Raw genomic sequence first — 15,265 nt, forward strand, 5'->3', positions numbered from 1 at the left:
CGTGGCCCTTTAAGGCATGTCGATACAATTTCAGTGCTTTTTTATTTTAATACGCAATCGACAACGTAAACAGCTGCCTGAGCCATGTGCCACAAAGCACTGTTGCTTACGCACTTCTACGCACGCTCCTTTTCTAGGTCATCAGCGGCAGCGCGTTTTGATGTCACATTGCTCCAGGGATTGTTTCTCGCCTTTCTCCCCTCGATCATGTTCACTGTAGAGGACGTACACCTGCAATCAAATGAGACCAGGTCCTTTCATCCTCCGACCATTCATCTCTTCTCATTAAGGGGGTATCATGTTTTGTATTCCCCCTGTGCATGAGACATTCCACTTATTATACCACAAATTCCACTGTTGTCCTCTCAAACCACATTTCACTTTGAAGCTGTCGCAGTAAACCTGACCTTGTGGAAAGCAGAGGACATTTAACCTCTGGGACATATAAGCTCAGCATCTGCTCTGAGGTTGAGCCAGTGGGGATCGGCAACCCATAGAGGAAAGGGACAGAGATGCTGGGAGAGAGGCTGGGTCATCCCAGGGGTCAGCAGAGGGGCTCAGCAGATGTATAGTTCAAAGACAGAATCTCAGCCTGAGGAAGACACGTGGACTGTTTCTAGGCACTGTCCTTACCCTCTTCTTAGGCACAAATAACATGTTTTGCTAATTTAAGTGCTGACAGCTAATGAGGAGGAGAGGGTGAAAGCCAAGGATATCTGGTCCTAGAGGCAAAGCATTTTCCCTCAGCTCCATGACCACACTGAGTATTTTCCTCTTCTTTTATCCATGTGAGCCAGTCTCACCATGCCTCACCTGCCTGTCAGCTTAAGTGTGATGTATGAGTAGCTCTGTGTAGGACTTTCTGACTGCCAAGAACATTGCAAAGCAAGTTGTAACCATAGAAACTGGGTGAAGCAAAGGTCTGAAACACAAGTTATGACCACTGAGCAGAGGTGCCAAATGACTAATGAAGTATGGCAGGGTTTGATTTATTTTATTCCAAAAATGACACACACATGCAGGGGTTCACAAGACCAGAAAGACTGGGCCATTATAACCCATTTATCACCAGTTTCAGAAACTGAATTCCATAAGATAGGTGGGCATAGTAGTCAGGTTTTTCTATTGCTATCTGTACACATAAACACAAAAATATATGAGGAAATGTTAATGTTTTTAATTTACAAGACTATAGTCATTTAAATATGGCACCACTTCGGCCTGCCTCTGACACCCCTGTTATATTGAACTTGGCCTTCAGTTTGGAGATGGTACTAGGGCTCACTCCCAATAATCCTGCTAACAGGTGCTGACAATCAGGTGCTGATTGTCAGCACCAGTACCAGAAGCTTAAAACAAGAGCCAGTAGCAACAGCAAAATAAGCTGTTTAGCAATGGCAGAGAAGATTTGGCACACTTTTCATGGGTGCAATCCACATACTCAGCTCTGCTGCTCATCACACAAATACACGATCCTTACAAATGTGGCATCATTTAAAAGGGAAATAAACAGGCTTTCCAGTGGTATAAGATTTATTACCAAGAAGCATTGTTACAACAAAGAAATAATGTACCATACACAAATTGCCTTACTTTTTGTTTTAAGTTTAGATCAATGCACTCAGGTAACACTGGTAAAGAGCTGGTGGGGTCTGAAATAACTAAAATGTCGTTGGCATACATAAAGAATTTATGCCCTCTACACCTGCATGCACACCTTTATTACTTACATTTGCTCTAATTGCTAAAGCCAGTGGTTCCAAAAATATGCTGAACAACAAGGGGGAAAGTGCACAACCCTGCCAAGTTCCCCTAGAAAGGGGAAAAAAATTGACACCAGCCCATTTGTGAGAACAGACGCCCTTGGATTAGAATACAGATTTTTCACCTACTTACAGAAGCCTGATCCAAATCTAAATTTTGATAGGGATAGCATTAAGAACTCCCACTCCACCTGGTCGAAAGTCTTCTCAGCATCCAGAGAGAAGGCTGCCACCGGTATTGAATTGTTGTGATTTATATGTATGTGATGTGCACGTCTTCTCGTATTATTTTAATGAAGCCTACTTGATCACCATTTATAATGTCTGGTAGTGCCTTCTCTAACCATGATGCCAGGGTTTTTGTTAGTATTTTACAATCTACCCCGAGCAGACTTACAGGTCTGAAGTCTGATGGATCTGAGGTATCTCTGTCTTTCTTAGGGATAAGAGAGATTAAAGCCTCATTAAAACTATCAGGTACAGAACCTGTTTCAAATGCCTCTAAGAATACCTTATGCAACACAAGAGTCAAAATATCTACAGTGCTTAACAAATTTATTAGACCACCACCCAAAATAAGGTTTATGCCACAGCTGCCCTAAATTTACAGCATTGGTAAAAATTGGTAATTACCAAAGTCATTTTTATGTTTCTGCAACGGTTAATACACCAATATGTAGAAGCTCTTTAACCCAAATGATATTTTTAATGCTAAAATATAATTATTATTGTTATCCATGAATTTTCAAATTTACTGATTTACAAAAAAACTGAAAAAATATTAAAGCACATTATTATTTCTTGATTGATATGTCAAATTATAGTTATTTACTTGCATTCCTGAATAGAAAAAATAGTTTTAGTGGTTGAATGTTATGCTTGATTCATTTCTGACTTCTCAGCGAAGCCCAGTGAGCCGGCTCAAATTTGGGTATAAAAAGTTGAATTCAGTTTGAAATTCCTCATTCCTGTTCAAAATGGTAAAACGTGGAGAGCTCACTGAAAATGAAAGAGTCTGCATTAAAGCACTTCATGATGCTGGATGGTCTCTGAGACAGGTGGTCTAATAAATTTGTTAAGCACTGTATATATTTCTTACAATACTCCACTGGAAAGCCGTCTAAGCCAGGCGATTTTCCTGCTTTCACAGATAAAATAGCAGCCCGTATCTCTTCTTCTGTAATAAGGGTATGTAATATTCGTTTTTGCTCATTAGAGGTTGAGGGTAATTGCAACTTAGAAAAGAATGCCTCTGTTCCTTCTATATTAGGTGAACAGTTTGTAGTGTAAAGTTTAGGGGTGCACCGATTGATCGGCCAAAATCAGAATCGGCGCAGATTTTCTTAATTTTGGGGAATTGGTGATCGGCCGATACTTAAATACGATCGGTGGATAAGATCGGTTTCATATGTACCTCTCCCTACTAAAATGTGAAAAATGAAAGACTAAAGGAACTGATATAATTTAGTAGTTTGGACAGCAATGCTCTAAACTTTTCATTTATATTTGAGAGAACTACCCCATGGGTAGTTAAAACAGCAAGTTTGTACTGTTTCACGGGTATTGTTCAATGTTTTTCTTTGGTACAGTGGTCAGGAGCTCTCCTAGTGTGCTGCCATCTTTCTCAGTGGTTCCGATTGACCGCACCAGCTCTTTCTTCACTTCACAGTAAAAGCACAAAAGTAACTTAATTTGAAACTTACTGCCACTTTTGGATGTTATTCTTTTTCCTTTTTTAAAATTTGTCAATAAAAAACTTTTAATATTGGTTTGCATTAAGTTGGAAAAACGTGGTCACGTTAACTTATGGAAACTTTCTTACCGTTATGTCATCTTCAATACATGCACTCTTTGAACCTAAAGTATTACATCTACAAAGCTGTAGAGCCTTCAGAACAGCTTTGAATGGATTTCTGGGAACAATAGGGGCATGTGATCTCTGGGGGGTCAAGTAAACCTGCAGAATTACATAAGAGTTATAACTCTGAAAAACCTGGTTAATACATAAGTGGATTTAGACTTTACAAGGACAGGTTAAGAAAAATGAAAACAGCCTTTTATACCCCACAAATACTCTCCCATTTTCCTTCAGCACTGTTATTATCCCGCACTCTAATAAAATCCGTCTAGCCTACCCTTGATTCCTCTCAATGAGATAACTCTAAAACCTTCTTTTGTTGAACCTGGGTCTTTTTCAAGAACTAAAGTGGTGCTTGATTTGTGGCCTTCTGTCCATCCTCTGCAGCCCCAACAGCCCCTGCCATGTTCATAATGAGGAGAACCAGGAAGAAAAGATCTTGTCACAGACCACTAAACCCATTCAGTTGATTTTGCTGAGCCCTGCTGGAAGATGCTGCAATCAAACTTAATTAAGGTCAATCTCCTATTCATCACTGGGGGAAGAGCTGCCCATCACTGCGTGATTATCTAAAGGAGCATGACCCACTCATGATCAAGAAATAGCTGTGTCGTGGAAATGACGTGGCATTGCAATTACCTGAGAGCCTTGTTTCAGAGCATTGGACCTTTATGTAAAACCATAGGCAGTATGCTGATGGTTTGTTAAAGCTTTATGAATCGAGTATGGTGGTGACTCATGATCATGCTGCGTTAACATCAGCTAACACTGACAACACTTGGCATGCTGGCCTGAAGGCTCCGTGCATGACTCACTCTGGAGGTGTTAAAGAAAATTACATGCTTTCTCAGGCTGTACTGTCTGTTTACATGGATTAAGATGTAAATAAAAAGAATCAGGAAAATTTAATCATATCAATCTATGTCAACGCTCATTTAGTAAGATTGGTGAATATTTTTATCCTCCTGTGTTCTCTTTTTCACTTGTTAACATCATCTGAAAAAGTTACAAGGAGGCGGGCAGGAAAAATCCCAGGAAAGTCAGAGAGAAGATTAGGCAGTTTGTATTCACACATGCAGCAATCCCAAATAACCTGTAGATGTTCTCAGAAGCAAGTATGTATGCAAATGATATGTTAGTGAGTTGTAAAAGTAACATCAGGTCGATGAAACTTCCTGGTCTGCTCTCTGTCAGTGGTTGTTGTGGGCGTTCTGTCTTAGGAAGTCTGACCTAAAATCGCAACTAGTTACGTTTCAAGACTGGAGAGAACCAGACATGGTAGGGAACAGCAAAAGAATCTTTTTGACACCCAAACTTGAGGATTATTTTGGACAAATAATTGTTTGCAATGAACCTTGATAGTGGGAAAGCCCCCACCTGATTGCCAGAGGTGGCAAATCTGGTCAAAGTCTGTATTTGTGTCATGTAGTGCGTAGCCAACATCATGACTGATGTTTACATTTTTAAATCAAAGTACTTGGATGGATACAGTACCAAACAGAATTTGAACAGGGCCAGCTCTAAGTGATATGGGTGCTGGCCTAAGGCACCATGCTGTAGGGGCCAAATTGTAGACCAACTACCAGACTGTCAGCTTCTTGGCTTTTCTCCCTCTGCTCTACTCCATTCTCCCTCTCTCACTGCATGCCATACACTCACTGTGCACTACATGAGAGCAAGAACAGAAGTTTTAGTACAATATAGCCTTTTTAAAATGTGAACCCCTTGTCTGAAAACATAACTTCCTTTTTTGGTAATGTTAATTATATGGTTGAGCACACTGATATAAATCATTGGAAAGACTTCCCTGCTGGGCCATGTGAACATCAGGGTGCCAGAAAAAGAAACAACTTTGAGGAAAAAAATATTCATTAATTGCAAAACCTGGCAAAAATGAATTGAAAGTGCATGGAAAAATGGATTGCAAAAATACAGCAAAGAATGTTAAATGGGTAAAAGGGTGAAAAGGAGTTAAAAAGTGGCAAAAATTGGTTTAAAGTTGCAAACATAAGTGAAAAGGGGTTAAAATGGTTAAAAAAAGGGTTTAAAGTTGCAAAGATTGGTGAAAAGGGGTTAAAAATGGCAAAAATGGGTGTAAAGTTGCAAACATTGGTGAAAAGGGGTTAAAAAATGGCAAAAATTGGTTTCCATAAAAGCAAAATAGGAAAAAGTGGCAAAACTTGGTTACCAAAATTGGCAAAGAGGAGCCAAAATGGGTGGAAAAGTGGTGAACAGGGCTTCAGAAAATAAAGTAGAAGAAACTGAGATAACTTCAATGAAAAAATAATGAAATAATTGCAAAAACTGAAGTTAATGGGTTATAAGTGGCAGAAATTGGCAAAAGTGGTGGTGAAATGAGGTTAATAGAGGCTAAATAGGTTACAAAAATGCAAAAATGGATGAAAAATGGTGACAAGTGGTTAAAAAGTGGCAAAAGAAATGTGTTTAAAGTATTGAAAAGGGGTAAAAAATGCAAAAAAGGGCAACATTTTTGAATATTATGCAAAATTTAAACTTGCAAATAGATGCAAAAAAGGCAAGATAAAATTGTTATTGGGGTTAAAAGGTGATAAGGTACAAAAAAGGGGTAAATATTACAAAAATGCAAGAATGGGTGGAAAATGGTGAAAAGTAGTTAATAAGGTGGTGACTGAATTCTTCAAAAGTGGCAAAAATATCTTTAACATACAAAAATGGGCAAAAAAAAAAAGAAAATTTGACTTGAAAGTAGGAAAAAGTTGCAAAAAAATTGCAGGATTGAGTATTAAGAAGGGGTTTAGAGGTGGCAAAAAATGTTAAATAAATTGCGCTAAAGGTGGAAAAAAGTGGCATACACAGTGGTGAAAAGCAGTTAAAAAGTGGCACAAATAAACATCAGAACTCAATAATAGCTTGACACAGCTCCAGCAAGTAACAGCAGGATGCTAGCACCAATAGTGCTGATCTAACACACATGCATTAACATCATCAATAAATCACAACTGGGGAGGGCCCATTCACTGGGTTTTTCAAGGGCCCAGCCATTTCTCTGGGCAGGCCTGAGGGAGAGTCTGCTAATTAATGATATTAAGTACGTTGCAATATTAAAAATTGCACTGCTGTATGATCACATCTCACCTGCTTCACTAAAATGGCTTGAACTGTCTCTGAGATTATCTGTCATACTCCACAAGAAGAAACTGAGCTTTCTCAAGTGGATTTGTTTGGTTAACACAGATGGATCCCAAAAGATCATATCTGTTTTATTAACTGTAACCTCTATTCAGAAAACACATAATGCCGAGGGTAATTTCATTTGAAGGCAGTAAGACACATGATCTGAAAACTAACTGTAAATGTTACATAATGGGGCACTGAGCTGGAGTAATGGGGGTGTTTCTGAAGCTTATCAAAAGGAGACATCTGTCATATTCAGGGAATGTTGTTTGTTATTCTCTCCAGACTTCAATCTTCTTAAAGTTTGTACAGAAGGAGTTCAAAAAGTCTCCGCACACATACTTTGGCCACCTGCCCTCCCTCCTCTTTAGCCATCAAAGAGCCTGCACTGGACTGCATACACATCACTCTGCAGGACAGAAAGGAGTCCTGAGCATTATTCCTCTCTGCAGGAGGAATTCCCTGAAGGAGCGGCCTGGAGGTTCCAGGGGGAGCTCAAACATGGAGGCCCAAAGAGGGAAGAGAGAGTCAGGGGGTTACAGGGGGAAGGCAGCTAAGATGAGGGAAAGCTCTCTAATTCAAATGGCTTGCATTGCTTACCATTAAAGTACATGAATATCTTTTGCAGCGTATTGCAATCTATCTACTAAAAATGATCATCAATTCAGTTTTTGTTTAGCTGCAAGGATTAATCAAATTCATTGTGAATAACTAACATCCAAAATTAGTGCATTTTTAATCATGATTAATCATATGCTTTTTTGTTCTTTTCTACACACTTTGCAACACAATGCACAGGTCAGGGTCTCCCTGTAGTCACGTTTATGTAAAGTCAGTCCACCTTTTTTTCCTTAATGTCTCATTTCACTTTAAAAACTCATAAACAGCTCAATGGACAAGTATAAAAGTCATCTGTACCATGTGTTATAAAAAAAATCTTGATTTTTTGATCTGAAGTGTTTCATAACCAGCTAAAAACTGCTCAAGACTTCCCCTTCATAACCTTAACAACAAACTGTACATAATTAAAAGTGTCTGAAACATAAACTCTCTAAACAGATGTTATTCAAATGTTTTCTTGAGGGCCCTATGGGAGAAATATCTAAAACATTTCAGATTATTGAGTCAATAACAAAGCAGAAATACCTCCTTTCATGACTGTCCAGATTCAATAATACATCCAAACTCTTTCTAAATGAATATGAGGATCATAATTTCCTCAGTTATTGAACTGAGTTTTTTCTGTTTGGACAGCTGTCCAGAGACTGAAATGACTTGGCTGCATGACACAAGTGTATGAGCAGTGTGGGTCCTCCTGTGTGTCATGTATTTGATCTGAGTATAGTCTCAGATGTATTTCCTGGTAGATCCCTGAGGAAAGGAACACAAACATTTCACATGTAGACAAACACAATATTGTACAGTATGTGCTCCGGATCAGCACAATCAACACAATCCACCTGGAGGCGAATAAAGCTCTAATGTTTAATCAGACAACACAGACATATTTTATAGCAGCTGTTTGCGTACATGTACACAGTTTACAGAGACAACAGATTCAGCCCTGCATCGCTGCAGTCAATAATAGCAAGGAATCAACTGTATAAAAGACTTATAAAACATGGGAAACATATCCTGCAAAATGCAAGCACTATCATATTATATTGATTGCTATTATAATCTTCCTATACTCTTACACTTTTCACACTATGCACTAGTTTGATCTATTTTTTAGAACATGTTTTACATTCTAGTGTATCATAATAAATACTATTGACCAAGTTTAAAAATATTTTACATTTAATATACATGAAAACCTTATTTTTAGGGCTGAAATTTGTTACCACAGTTACCATCTCAAATCATTCTAGTGGGTTGTAGGACAACAACTCTGAGAGGTGGAAAAAAGTACATGCTGCACTCAGGTAAAAGTACAGTTACTCTGGTTAAAATTTACTTAAGTAAAAGTAAAAGTACCAGTCTATAAATCTACACAAGTAAAAGTAAAAAGTGGTTACTTTAAAGTTTACTTTAAGTTCTAAGGGCTGAGTAGCTACTGAGGAGTTGTACAGTAAAATATGATCTCTCCTTATTAGAAATACCAACAAGAGACTGGACCTCCAACCTGGTTGCTCAAGTAAATTCACACCTTTAAAATAAAGACAAATGCACAGCAAACTTGATACTGTTAATTAAACTCAGGGTTAAATTAAGCACTTTAAACCCATCTATATCAAGGCGGGTCTCCATTAATCCATCTTTATCTGCTTATCTGGAGCTGGGTCCTGGTGGTAACAGGCTAAGCAGGTCCACCCAGACGTCCCTTTCCTCAGTGACACTTTTCAAACTCCTGCTTGGGGATCCCAAGGCATTTCCAGTCCAGACAGGATATGTAATCCCTCCAGCAAGTTCTGGGTCTTCCCCGAGGTCTCCTCCCAGCCAGACATGCCTGGAACACCTCGGACACAACGCCCGCAGTAGGCTACTGCCGATGCTGCGCCAACCTGTCTGTCAATCTCACGTTCCCTTTACCCTCACTCACGAACAAGACCCCAAGATACTTATACTCCTTCACTTGGGGCAAGGACACACCCCACCCGGAGGGAGCAATCCATCGTTTTCTGGCAGAGAACCATGGCCTCAGATTTGGAGTTGCTGACTCTCACTGCGACCACTTCACACTCAGCAGCAAACCATCCCAATGCCTTCTGGAGGTCCCCAGCTTTGGAAGCCAGCAGACTGAGGTGGATCTCCTCCATCAAGAAAAAAGAGGGAAGTCAACCTCATTGCAAGACAATACATACTGAAGAAGAACAATACACTGTGTTCCACATTGTTATGCAAATTACAGTGTTCCTAAATATTAATGCAAATGACAGTCAGAATATTTTTCAAGTCATCAGCCGTTAGAGCATAATTCAAATGTTTTTGAACAAACTTCATAATGATAGCCATTATTTTTTTTTTTTAAATAAAAACCTCAAAATGCACTGTTCCACATTATCAAGCAGGCCACAGGTTTCAAGCAATATGGGAAAGAAAAAGGATTTCTCTGCTGCTGAAAAGTGTCAAATAGTGTTATGCCTTGGAAAAGGAATGAAAACATTAGATATTTCATAAAAAATTAATTGTGATCATCATACTGAAGAAATTTGTGGCTGATTCAGAGCACAGACGCGTTTGTGCAGATAAAGGCATAATGAGGAAGGTTTCTGATGGAAAAATTCATCAGATTAAGAGAGCAGCTGCTAAAATGCCATTACAAAGCAGCAAACAGGTATTTGAAGCTGCTGGTGCTTCTGGAGTCCCACCAACCTCAAGGTGTAGGATCCTCCAGAGGCTTGCAGTTGTGTATAAACCTACTATTTGGTCACCCGATCCAGTGCTCACAAACAGAAATGGTTGAAGTGGGCCCAGAAATACATGGGGCCTCATTTTCAGACTGTCTTGTTTACTGATGAGTGCAATGCAACCCAGGATGGTCCAGATGGTGGAGTAGTGGATGGTTTCTGACTGACCACTTTCTTCCATGGTACAAAAAGAAAAGTAGTGCCTTCTGTAGCAAAATTATCTTCATGCATGACAATGCACCATCTCATGATGCAAAGAATAGCTCTGTGTCATTGGCTGCTATGGGCATAAAAAGAGAGAAACTCATGGTGTGGTCCCATCCTCCCCTGACCTCAACCCTACTGAGAACCTTTGGAGCATCCTCAAGCTCAAGATCTATGAGGGTGGGAGGCAGTTCACATCAAAACAGCAGCTCTGGAAGGCTATTCTGATATCTTACAAAGAAATTCCAGCAGAAACTCTCCAAGAACTCACAAGTTCAATGGATGCAAGACTAGTCAAGATGATATCAAAGAAGGGCTCCTATGTTAACATGTAACTTGGCCTGTTTAGAAGTTTTTGATTGAAATAGCTTTTGATTTCAGTAAATATGACCTCCTATTGCTGCAAATTCAACAAATAACCATTTTCAGTTCTTTACAACCCACAAAATCCTTTAAAACTCTGTTGTACATGATAATGTGGAACAGCGCATTTTGAGGTTTTTATTAAAAAAAAAAAATTGGCTATCATTATGAAGTTTGTTCAAAAACATTTGAATTATGCTCTGAGGGCTGATGACTTGAAAAATATTCTGACTGTCATTTCCATTAATATTTAGGTAAATAAGTGAAAAATGTCATTTGCACAATAATGTGGAACACGATGTATGTGTCCTTTATGAAAACCTAAAATCAAACTCTTACTCGGTAGATAACTTCACTCAGGGTGCAAATGCACCTAAAATAAAAAACAACAACAATCCATCAGAAACATGAAGAACCCCCCCACCCACCTTACAACAGGTAACATCCAAACACAAGTCAAAACATATAAACACATCTAAAAACATCAAAATACACCGAAACACTCCACACATCATCCCAGATTAGAAATTGCAGATGAATTGACTCTTACAGAGTTTAACTGAAACTTAGATCAGCACAGTCAAATAACTCTAACACTGAAGACCATTTCACTCAGAATTCAGTTAAAATTCTATTTTGAGCATTAAAATAAACTCTACAATGTTTAACCCAGGATACACTCTAGTTTTTACTGTACAGCAGCTGTTTTGGGACGTGATGTGGAATCATTCTCTTGTAATGTGCTACTGTGTAGTCAATAGTGGTGGAAAAGTAAAAGAGTATTGTACTCAAGTAAAAGTACAGTAAATGTACTTAAAAAGTACAAGTACACAAAAACTACTCAATTAAAGTATTTTGAATAAATATAATTAGTTACTGTACGATCCATGTTGGTTAATTGTGCTGTAGGTTTCTTTATCGATACTTGTGAGCCAACTATTATAAGTTTTCTTTTCCTTCAACTAAAGTATGATTTAAGCTGCTGCTTGGTACTTTAAGAGATGAAATTCTTTAAGAGTCTCAGAAGACATGCACTAATATATATTTATTATATCCCTATGTTTCCTTTCCTGCAGCACAGAAAAGTATCCCAATGTTAACTTCAGGCATTGTAGTGTTCTTTGCTGATGTTTTAAAATGACAGTTTGACAAGTTTGAGCTTTATTGAAGAAAATTGGATATGCTATCCTGCTGTCTAATGAAATGCGCTAAACACTTTTACTTGTTGGCGCAATAGTCATGATTGAACAAATGGTAAAGCAGTTTTACAAAATAATATGCTCCCGAGAGGTGAAATAATATAAAAAATGCATTCTGACATGTGTACGAAGTAAAAGAATTCTGTTTCCAGGACAAAATGAGAATGCATTTTGCAGAAATATTATTCATGTCACATCCTTTATACATTTGGGACATGGTGTACATATGCCAACCTCATCCTCTCCCTGTTTTATTCAGTGGGTGCAAAATGTGGCCGCTGACTGTGTTATGCAAAACGGCTTAGTCAACTGACACAGATTCTGGTGAGCTGAGCTGAGCTGGTGCCATGTGAAAACTGAGAAGGCATTCACAAGTGTCCCTGTGAGACAGTGAGCACAGTTCATTTCGTGCTGCCGTGTTCATCAACAGGCAGATCAAAGCTGTCATTCTGTTACTACATGCTTACTTAACAAGCACGGTTTGGTTGTCACTCAGGAGGAGAGCTGGCATGCGTCCTTCACACGCCACCTGGTAGAGGCACAAAACCCTAATTGTAACATACGAGGGGGATTTCTCTTCCTTGTCTTTATTTAAAACAAATGGAAATGTTCTCAGTTAACCTCGAGCTGTACTGTTGCGACAATCACACCCACCAGCAGTGATGTTAATCCCCTGCTCTCCCCTCCCCGCGTCACTGAGGACATCATCATGCCAGTGTGGGACAGGTGGTGCTGATGCAAGCAGCAGCACGGATATTAAAACTACAATCACAGCAGAATGGAGAAAAATACAATTATATAAAAAAGACTCTCAATTTATATTTATCATAAAAAAGATTAGAATTTGAAACATCTTATCTTTTCTTTACATGTTGGATGATTAAATGCTTTTTTTGAAAGTGTTTATAAATTGATCAGCTTTCATAATGACAGATAGAGGAAATCACTCTGAAATTGACACTGCCCCCTAGTGATGAAGATAAAAGTAAAAATTTCCCTCCTAAAACATTCAAATATGCAGCTCATATCTACATCACACACATATTTATAAATCTGATCACACACACATGGACTCTTTGATGACTTTTTTCCATTCACTGAAGCTGCACGCTGATATTTCTCATTTGAATGCTGATACAAAGTGAAAGTAAAGGGCATCACATATATCTGAGATGTCCCTTCTATAAGTGTTAGAGTGAGTTTTCCATGGTATGCATGGAATCATGTAACAGCTAAAATTGTGTTTGCCTAAGTTGGCAGCAAGCCAGAAATAGTGAGATGGCCTTGTAAGTATTGACACATGTGGGTGGTGGTTTCCAATGACCAATTGTCAAGAGTACAAAATGATGTTCTTGTCTCTATACTATGTCTTTTCTTCTGTCAAAGACCCAGCTGTGCAGTAAAAGCTAGATCTCTGAACCAGTCTGTTTCCATGACATCTTTGACTCTTCTTGTTCCTACATAACAATAAGATGTAACCATATGAATGATTAAGGTTGCAGGATATATGTGCATTGCCCTATATCTTGGAGGCTTTGCACTCCATATTTTGGCTCAAAGTTATTCCAGCAGAAAGTGATGTGATGATCCAAATAAACATCACTGACTCTTTTTTAGGGCATCTTCAAAAATACTTCAGCGCTGAGAGCTGGTGAACGTTCCAGCCATGAAGCCTCAGGGATGAGAAAATGAAGGCAGCCAAAGAGGCTCCAGCAGAAATGATGAACATGTCTAAAGCTAGATGAGATGGAAATACAGCATGACCAGGGGAGATTTCTCTTTATGAATGTTGATGATTAAGATTTAAATCCATTTTACATCCCACCTGATTCGCTTGGACTCTTGTGAAAGCTGGATCAGGACTGTGGGTAGAACAGGGACGAATGATCAAGATGTAATATTCAGCTGAAAAGAATACAAACAACTATAAAATCATGAAAGTCTGTACCTTGATAATTCTCTAAATTTTCCTTTAACATTTTTCAAAAATACAGTGTAAAGTTAACCAGTTTAGTTTGAACATAGGGTTGACTTTAGTGATTGTGGATGTTCTGGATAATTAAAGACAAAAACAATTACAACAATTAATGAAATTTTGACAGCCTTACAGAATGCTCGGTTGCTGAATCACTTACAGTGAACATCACCATGAAAACTGACTTTTGACTTTGATTTCCATCCAACTCAGTTGGGATGCACAAAACTCTCAAGAATAACCATATAAGGAATAATAGTAACTTGCTCTCAAGTGCACCATGACTATTACAGTTAGGCCCATAATTATTCGGACAGTGAAAACTTATTTTAATTTTATTTACCACCACAATGTATTTGGGAAAAAAAAATCTGACCAAACCTGGCCACTGCTTGTTAGTAAGTTCCAAATACTTTGGACCTCTGATAAAGGAGGTACACCATAAAGTGGTTCTAGTTCCATATGCCATATTTTTGTGAAACCCCTTAAATCAGTGGTTCTCAGCCCTTCCAGCGACAGGACCCAACACCACCTCCTTAACAACATTGTTAATTTCGGCTGGTTCTTTTAATTTTAGTCTTAGTCTTTTGATTACGTCTTTTAGTTTCAGCCACATATTAGTCATTTCTAGGTTTTTTAGTTTTAGATGTCAAAAACTCCAAAACATTTTAGTCTAGTTTTAGTCTTTACTTTTAGTCCAAGCGATTTTTCTCATCTAAATCTGGTACCAAACCATGGTAGTGTGTTCTATGCACCCTGTAAAACCTGGGGTCCCTGCTTTCTACAGCTGAGAGGCAGGTACAGATCCATTGTTTTTTTGACAGATTTACCCACAGTGGAGAAATATCACTGATTTGTAATGTCCGATGAAAACTAAGTTACATTCTAGTCTAGCTTTAGTCATCTTGATGAAAAGTAAACTTCCTTTTAGTCAGTTTTAGTCATCACAGATCTTTGGCTAGTCTTATTAGTCTCGTTTCCATCGTGGACAAAAAGGCTGTCGACGAACATTTTTAGTCATACCTTTAGTCGATGAAATTAACACTGCTTTACAGCAAATTGTAACCTTTTTGTTTTTACATTTCAATACCATCTTAACTGTTTCATTCAATCACATCTTAACTGTTTTATTCCAAATCAACTGTGGTGATGAACAGAATCCAAATTATAAAAAATGTGCTAATGTCCAGATAATTATGGACCAAAGTGTATATACTAAGCTTCAAGTTCATAAACATCAATCAAACTTCTTTATGGTTTAAGGCCACATAATTGTGACTGCCACCAAATGATGAGAGATATGACTGGCAGCATTTCTCTTAATCTTACATTATCCTACAGCGGCAGTGTGCTGTATGTTATAAGATCATTTATCATCTTATAATACGATTCTAGTT

The sequence above is a fragment of the Cheilinus undulatus genome, linkage group 3 (assembly GCF_018320785.1).
Source record: "Cheilinus undulatus linkage group 3, ASM1832078v1, whole genome shotgun sequence".
Classification (NCBI taxonomy): domain Eukaryota; kingdom Metazoa; phylum Chordata; class Actinopteri; order Labriformes; family Labridae; genus Cheilinus; species Cheilinus undulatus.